The 8,779-nt window shown below is 56.8% G+C and overlaps 1 long non-coding RNA gene across 1 annotated transcript; it reads left to right on the forward strand.

Annotated features, from left to right (window-relative positions):
* The first annotated feature begins 6,832 nt into the window (after positions 1 to 6,832).
* On the forward strand, positions 6,833 to 7,925 carry LOC107542563 (uncharacterized). The gene is made up of 3 exons (XR_001603726.2): positions 6,833 to 7,120; positions 7,347 to 7,455; positions 7,649 to 7,925. It is a non-coding gene; the product is annotated as an uncharacterized LOC107542563 (long non-coding RNA).
* Positions 7,926 to 8,779: the final 854 nt, after the last annotated feature.

Here is an 8,779-nt window from a genome sequence, read left to right on the forward strand (position 1 = left end):
CGCCTCCCGCCGGCCTGGCTGTGAGGGCAGCGCCGGCCCGGAGGTCTCAGGCTCTCCGACCCGGGATTTGACGCCCGAGAAGGGCGGCAAGAGCCCAGCCGGGGAGGTACGCGGCCGCCACGCGGTCCAGGTAAGACAAGGAGCTTGGATGGGACCCGCCGGCGCCCAGCGCGGACTTTGGCGAGCTGTGATCAAGGACCCAGCGCCCCTGCTCCTAGACTCTCTTGCCCCTCACCGTGGCCTTGGGCCACGCACCTGGGGAAGAGGGAACCAGGAGGTTGAAAAGGACTCTGCAGCCCTGCGTGAGGCGACCCGGGACACCGGGGTGTGGGAACCCCAGGGGCTGGGGGAGGGAGCTAGGCAGAGGACTCAACCTTCCCCAGCCGAGAGGAGCGGGAGTTGGTGGTGGCTCTAGGCACCTCTCCTCCAGTCTGATCCCAAAGGGACAGCCTTACGTCCCCAGTCAATCTTGCACACTTACCTCGGGCCGACGCTCTAGAGGCCGCCTGGTGACCGGCGTCCGCCCGGCGGTCGGGCCGGGTTCCGGGGCTAACGGGGCCGGCTCGGGGCCTCCCCGCTGCGCTGCGCTGGCCCGGGCCGTGGCCCCGCTGCCGGCCCCGCCCAGCCCAGAACCGGGCTGGAGTGCACCGCCCGGCCGACTCCAGCTGTTCCGGATGCGGGGCGGGGGCCCAGAGGGGGCCGGCTCAGGCTGGGGCTGCGCTCTTAGGGACCCGGAGAGAGGCCGGTTCGGGTCAGACTAGGGTCTGGGAACCCTATGGCCCCGCATTCTGTGTACATCAGGCAAGCATTTGTGTGCATCGGTGTTTGAATATGTTTATGTTTTTGAATGTGTATGTTTCTGTCGTTCTCCATGTGTATATCTGTGTAAACAAATGTGAACCTGTGGGCATATGGGCGCGTTTGAACCCTTACCTATGTCTTTCATTCCCTTGAGGCATCCAAGGGGGTTGCGCCCCAGGCTCTTTTCTCTCTTGCTTCCCTCATCTGGTATTTGTGAGGCCGCCTGCCCTATCACCCTAATTTAACATTTCTGCGCCTGGAGAAAGGAGGGGAGGTAAAGGGGATTGGAGCCAAGAGAGGAAGAACTGTTCCCTTCCCGCACAGCTCCAGCCCTTTCCCTGGCTTTGTTTGTAAACTCCTGGGCAGGCAGTGCCATCCGGCAGCTCTGCTTGGTAGAGAGAAGGGCCCAGAGAGGCCAGTGCAGAGGACTGTGGCCCAGTCCAGCGGTTGGAATGGGAAGAATAGGACCCTTTGGACTTCTCACCCCCCATACCTGCCCCAGAGAGGGAGGGAGCGAAGCTGGGCTGTGGGCCTGGGTGCAGGTTCTCTCCCTGGATGTCTCCAGCATAGGGACCTTAGTGCATCAGAGATGTGTTGGTTGCTTTATCTCCCTTTTAGTTATTTGTTTGGAACATGGCTTGCAGCTCTCCAGAGTAAAAGGGACAGTTTAGGGAAAAAGGATTATTGTTTGGGGCCCCAGTGTCTGCCCCTGACCTGCTTGGGAGCATTGGGAAGAGCTACTTACCTATCTTTGTCCTGCATTTTGGGGGGAAGACAGGGATTCAGAGGCAGGAATGGTGAGAAGGGGATTCTCAGTTCCCCCAGAGCTGCAGAACTATCCCCAAGGCAGGCCTGTCTCTAGTGCATTGGTGCTGTTCTGGGACCCATGAGGTGATGCTGGGCCTAGCAACCATGGAGTCAGAGTCCAGAGATGGTGGAGAGGCACCTGAGGGAGAGGGCGCCAGGGAGCTGGACTCTGCTGGCTTGGATGCTTTGGGACTGAGAAGGGTCTGCCCTCTCCCCTCACTTCCTGCTCTCAGGATTCTGCTTCAGCCTCTGGCCCCCAGCCCTTTCTGGCCATAACCCCAAAGCCCAGACCCAGGGTCTGAAGCAAGCCACATCCCCCGTGCTAGCAGAGAACAGGGACTCTTGGATCCCTACCTGAGAGGGGCTTCCTCCCATACTCTTCCTCCCACATTCTTCCCCATCTGTTCCTGTATTCACACCTGATATTGGCCTGTAGGACAGTATCTTAAGGACACCCCTGCTGTTGCCCATCTCCCAGTCCCTCAGGACCAGTGAAGTTTAAAGTTATTCTGAGGCTGCCAGGAAGAGGAGGAATGTAATTAGGGTGCAGAGGGGTGGGAGCATAGAATTTCTCCACTGGGGTACTGTTTCCTGGGACCTTTAGTCTTCAATTGCATCATGTCAAAGTGGACAGGACATTCTATAATCATCTGCTTTGTTATCTCTTCCACCTACTATCGCCAAACCTCTTCTTCCTTTCCTGGCTAGCAATACCTGCAGCTCAGTCCTGAGACTTTGTATTTTTGGCCTAATTTGTTCAACTCCTGAGCCAAACAGCTCCAGCCTGGCACAGCGAGGGGTTCAAGGGGCATCTTGGGTTGCCGCCCACCCATTTTGTTGTTTAGGGTCCCCTGCCTGCATCGCTTCTTCCAGGCCATTTTCAAAAAGCAGCCCAACTGCCCCACCAACCTTTTCCATACCCCACAGTTTCCCCCCATTCCAGACACCAGTGGGTGGCTGGAATCTGCTGAACTCCTGGAAACACAAATCCACTGGCCACCCATACCCCTCCTGCAGAGCAAGGAGCTGTGCTTTGGGTTTGTGGTCAGAGTTACCCTTTATCCCACTGGGAGGTCCTTGAGGGCAGGGACCTTTATCTGGGAATTCCATACACCCCAGACCTGTGCAGGCCAGATGAGCACCTGGCAACCTCTGTGTATTGGTTGAATGAGTTTTTATTGAGCAAATGAAGTACAAATCATTGTATATGGTGAAGGGGAAAGTCTCGGGTCTTGACTGCCCCCCCTCAGAGGATTTTTGGAGATTGTGAAAATTGGAAGGAGGAGTAACTCAGGGCCAGAAGGGTGGGGTTTGGTGAGAAGGAACCCTGCCATTGCTCTCTAGGATCTCACCTTCTGCCTGGGATCCCAGTGCAGGTTGGGAAGACACTGTGGGATCCCTAACCCCCAGTAAGCCAAGCCAGCGGCATCTCCTCTAGAGCTGGAAGTAGCTTGTCCCTTGAGTTTGTTCCACAGAGGGAGTGCCTGTCTTTAGAGCCTGGTCTACACTGTATCCTCACTCCTGAATTTGTTTTTGATGCCTGTACCACCAGGGCCCAGCCTTATTCTGTCTCCAGTGGAAGGGGAAGGGATTATTCTGCCAAAAATCTGCTTTCCCCCAGTCTAGTGAATATTCTAGACAAAGAAGAAGGAACGCATATTGCATGAATTGCCAGGATAAGGGGACCCTGTAGACCCAGACAAAATGACTTATTCCTTAGCACAGGAGAATAATTCAGCTAACCTCCAAAGGCTCCATTGGCTTTAATCCAGATTGTTTGGGTAGCCCCATTTATTTCCAGATTATTTGTGTGAGCATCAGCATTGGCCCTCAGGCCAGAGCTCCCCTCAAAAAAAAAAAAAAAAAAAAGGTTCTAACACCACTCGAAATAAGTTGACCACCAATTGGGATAATTTTTGTCCCCTGAGGACCTGCTACTCTGACTCTCCTTGTGGAATTCAGAGAGTGTTTCTTCTGCTATAGAAGTAGGCTCCGATAGATGGCCTCCTGCCACCCTGGCTGAACCGGTACTGCCCACTTGGTTTTTATATTCTGCCCTGGGCCACCATCTGCAGTAACAACAACAATAACCATGACAATAAACACCATAAGCCCTTACTGTGTGTGTCTGGCTTCAGGCTAAGAGTTTTACTCATTTCATATATTACTCACAACCCTGTGAGGTGGCTACTGTTATTACACTGATTTTACATATAAGGAAAATGAGGCCCAGAGAAGTTAAGTAACCTATTCAAAGTCACACAGCCTATTTTGGAGTTATTTAGATTTGAAGACTGGTTTTTCTGACTCAAGTCTTAATCCCAAAACCACAGAGGGTTCTTAACCAGAGGTCCCCAAGGTGCTCTTTGAATGGGCTTCAGGGGCTCTCCAGGTCCCAGAAATTGTGTGTTAAATTATGTATGTGGACCCAAGTGGGCACATTTTTCCAGGAACAATATTATATAACATATTGGATTCTCAAAAGGGGCTGGAGATTAAGAAAAGGTTAAGGCCACAAGCAGGCCAATAAGGGAAGGGGTAGGAGGAGGGAAGTTGCCTCCTTACAGGCCTGGAGAGTAGGGAGCCAGCTGCTCCAAAATTTAGGACAGGCCCCAAGCCTGCTTCTGGATGTGCCCTGCTGTCTCTGGCCAGGCTCAGCTCTCAGGACCTCATCTAGCAAAGGGGGCAGGGTCTATGGCCAGGGCACTCCTTTGGAGAGTACCCCATCTGCCTTTCCCCTCCTCACTTCTGTTGTGAACTGAACTTGTTCAGAGCCTATTGAAAGGGTGTCCAACTTCCATGGAACTTCAGCCCTGCACAGGGAGATTGACTGCTCTTTAGAAGTGTGTGTGCTGGGGGTGGGGGTGGGGGTGAGGGAGCATAGACAGGGCACTGAGTGATACAGTTCCTGGGAGATGCTCAAGGCCCAGGTGACCATACTCTGCAGCCTCCAGAACAGCCCTCTCTTTTGGTCCCAAGTCTTTGCTCCCCTCATCCTGGGGCAGGAAGGGTTTTTATCACTTCCCTTCTTGGCACTTCTTGCTCTGTTTTTAGTGTTCAACTCATTTGGAGAAGACTTCCCTGACCTGTTCAGTTCCTCAGTGCTCCTTAGCACACACCTCCTTGGTGTCATGTCAGATTGCCAGGGATGTGCTTATTTGTCTGCCTGCCCATCTGCCTCTCTCTCCACCTGGCTGTGAACTTGGGGAGGCAGGGACCTGAATCTCCTCTCTACCCCTATGCTAGCCTGGCGTATACCAAAGTCTCCTCATGCATTTGTTGAATGAATAAATGAAATGAATGAGAGACAGAAGAGAGCTAGGCAGGGACCTCAGTCTGCGTCCCAGAGAGAAGACCAGGGGTGTGAGAGAGGGGTGGTAGGTGCATTGTTTTGCCAGCTGTGTGCAGATGTGTGAGGCACCCCCGCTGCTCCAACACACACGGGCAAAAGAGCCTCATTCTTTAATGCTTTATGGCCATGGGGGGAGGGTCCTGGGTTCTGGACCCAGCTGTGGTGTGGCCTGACTTAGGAATGGAGTTTGTTCCCCACCCTCTCTCTTCCTCTCTCTTAAAAAACAGGATTGAGCCCCTATCATGTTTTGAGCCCAGAAGCAGAGAGGAAGAACAAACAGAAGATGGGGGGGATGACGGCAGGCAGGAGTGGTAGGAAACAGACACCCCACCCCCGAAGCCCAGGGCACTGGGAAGAGGGTAAAGATTAGTGGGGGAGTCTGGTTCTGTCCCAGTGGAGGTGGCATTTGAGTTGAGCCTTGAAAAACCAGGAGTATTTGGGTAGGTACATAAGTGGGGGCCACTCTCCAGGCAGGGGGGATGGATAGCCAAGCAGGAGGCCAGAAGTGCCAGCCCAGAGGGAGAGACAGAGTGCCCCGATATTTCTTCCCTCTGTCACTTGAGCAGCATGCTGCTGGGGTTGGGGTGAAATCCTTGGACCCTTGTGCACTCCCATTGGGTCTGCAGCTTGGAGGAGGTGCTAGTGGGCTTCTGGGATGGCTGTTTGGAGCCAAAGGGCTGGGGGAGTTGGGGTGAGTATGCACCCCCAGCTCTGCCACTCCTGGGCCAGGTGGATAGGTGGATGGGCCCAAGCAGGGAGAGGGCAAAGAGAATGAAAAGCAGGCCAGCCCCACTAGGAGGGCCCAGAAAAGGCCTGAGTCGGGCTTCTCATAATAAAAGGCAGGTGAATAATTCAGCAGGGGGGGGTGGGGGGGGTGGGGCTCCTTGCATTAGTGCCGCCCCCACCGCCCCCCAGTTCACGCTGAGGGGAGGGGATCACTAACACTCTCGAGGAGGAGAGTCGGGATAGAAGATCCCCTGCCCTCTCCTATCCTGGATTCTGCCCCGTCAGGGACCAGGATACTCCCTGGTCCCAGATCCTTTCTGGCCCCACCGGTCAGAGGGCCTGCTGAGCAGTGCTGTCCCAGCGAGGCCGCTCTCACGACACCCGAGAGAAGGCAGGTGGCAGGACCAAGGACAGACTAAGGGATGCAGCGGTCTGAGTTGCAGAAACCAACTACCCCAGTGCCCAGCCACACTGAGAACGCGGGCAGTGCGGCTCCGAGCGGAGGCGAGAGGGCAGCTTCGGGCCTGTGCTCGGAGCCCGACGCCCGGGGCCGCCTCCGCAGGGCCGGATGGACGCGGCGCTCGGGGGAAGCCGCAGGACCGCCACTCACTCTGGACCCCCAGGTTCCCCGGCCCCTGTCCCCGCCTTTCCCGGACGGCGGATCCAGTTTTGTCGCGCTAGCAGCCGGTGTCCTGAACCTCGGCGCCCGCCAGGGCGCAGGACGGAGCCCGGGGCTGCCGGGCCGGGAAGAGAGGCGATGCGCGCTGCGCCCTCAGCCTGATTTCGTTTGAGTCGCACCGGTTCCCTTTGGTTTTTCCACTTCCCGCTTGTGCCCGGGGTCCTGACCTTGAATTGCACTGCTCCCATCTCACATTTACCAGCCAGTATTCCTCCATCTTCCCTACGTCCGTTCGCTCCATCAGGTCGGCCCCGCCCTTCCTTTAGCAGCCTGACCCTTCCCCACACAGCCCCTCTGCCCCGACGTGGTGAACCTCAGCCGAGACCCTCGCAGTGGCCCCGCTGGCCCTGCCGGGTGTCCCAGGTCTTCACGGGTGTCCCAGGCGGCCAGACCAGAAGCCCCGCTGAAGGCCGCTCAGAAGCCCTCGCCCCTCGCCGCCCTCCCCCCACCCCCCACTCCCAAAAGTCTTCCTCGTTGCTGCTGCCTCGGCCTCCCCTTCCTCTCCCCTGGGCCCGTGCGCATTGTTTCTCATTCGTTTTTCTACCTTTGGTAAGGGCGGCTGGCGCAGCCGGGGCGGGGAGGCCCGGGCTTGCTCTGCGCCTCCGGAGGCCTCAGCCGGGCTCTGCGCCCGCGGCCGCATTTCGGGGGCTTTCACAGCCCGGCGGCTCGGGTGTCTTCGCAGAGGCAGGTGAGACGGGCTGTGATGGCGCGTCGACCTCAGATGGCCCCACCGCCGCCCGGCTGTGTGATCTTGGGTAAGTCTCTTAATCTTTCTGAACCTCGACGGGGGTAAAAGTCAGGGGATTTAGGGAGAGTGATGGGAGATTACGCCTTTTCATTCGTTTGGGGAGACGGGTTGCCTGCTTTGGGGCCGAAGGAGGAAATGAGGTTCGCGGGAATTGTAGGTCTGAAGTGGCTATTTATTTTAACGAATATTTCGGGAAGCAGCTAGTAGCCGTTTTTAATTTTTATTTTTTACAGCCGACGGGGTGCCAGGCATTAGAAACCTTCTCTCCACTCCTGACAACGTCTCCGTTTTACCCAAGAGGAAACTGAGGTTAACATAACACTGCGCTGGCCAGCGCCGCAGGTGGGGCTTGAACCCAGATCCAGCGGGTAGGCGCCGTTGAGTTGAAGTAGAGCAGCCTCCTCCGGGCCTGGAAAATTGAGCCCTCGCCTCTGGCTGCGACCTAAGCGGGGGAGGGTGGGGGGAAGGGTGGGGCTGAACCTCCTAGGGTTCCCCGTTTTCCGCGCTGGGAAAGCTTTGACATTCTTATTTCCAGGTAAACGATTTGGGCGGCTCCCAGAGAAGGTTAGAAACGAGGCCCAAATAAGGCACTTCTGGCTAGTTCCGCGAGGGCACCTGGGGATGGGCCGGAGGGCAACTTTCCTCAACGCAGAAGCCGTCGCCCTCAGGTTTTTCCTCCTTCGAGCCTGTCCATCTGCTCGTGAGTCTGTCTGTCCGTTGGGGCCTACGTCCGGCAGTCAGTCCTGCACCGAGAAGGAGAATGCGCATGGCTCCACCCAGGGCAGAGGTACGGCCAGACGACCCCTCCTCTTTCACCCTCTCCAGGAGCGCCTCTGAGTTAGTCTTCCTGGCTGCAGAGGTGGGGCTGGCTGTGGGGGCGGGGAGTTGGGCAGGCTGGAAACCGGGGCCTGGGAACCCCTGGTCTGGCGGGGAAGGGCTGGAGTCCGGCTCCTGGGCGACCCCTTCCAGAGCTCCCGCTGCACAGTCGCCCTGTGGCAGCCCCGACAGGCCACGACACAAGTCCCTCGACACAAGTCCCATTATATTGTATTTATGTTTCACTTTATTGTTTTTTCCCTCTCTTATTGTCTCACTCTGGGGGAGGCAAAGGATATAATATATTCATCTTTATTATACCAAATCTGTGTGAAGCATTTAATAAAACGCTGTTTCCACACAGCCAGGGATATTAGTGTGAGCTCTTCTTAAGTTAATGCTCGGGTACTGCGGGCGCCTCCGCCACAGCGCCTGCTGCTGGCGGGCCTGGGGAAGCGCAGGCCCCGGCGGCACGCCCCGCCCTCTCGGAGGCCGGAGTCCTAACCGCTCAGACCTCGGGGTCCCTCGGTGACCCTCGCGCCCCAGCCTGGGAGGAGGGGCCGGGAGGGCTGAGTTCGGTTTCCCCGCCGCCCTCTGCCCTGCGTTTCTAACCCGCTGTGGGCCTCGGCTTGTGCCTGTGAACACGGGGAGAAGAATTCTAGAGCCGCTTTCCGCTGAGGGCTCTTTCTTGGAAGAGGCCGTGGGGGCGGACAGGGCTTTATAAACAGGGAAGGAAAAAGCAAAGATTTGCTGGGATGGGGTCCACGAGGGCCAGAAACAAGGACGCCACCAGAGGGGACCTAGGCAACATAGACCCCCAAGCTGGACCCCAGCCTAGACTGGGGAGCAA

Source organism: Miniopterus natalensis, chromosome 14, assembly GCF_054644295.1.
Source record: "Miniopterus natalensis isolate mMinNat1 chromosome 14, mMinNat1.hap1, whole genome shotgun sequence".
In the NCBI taxonomy this organism is placed as follows: domain Eukaryota; kingdom Metazoa; phylum Chordata; class Mammalia; order Chiroptera; family Miniopteridae; genus Miniopterus; species Miniopterus natalensis.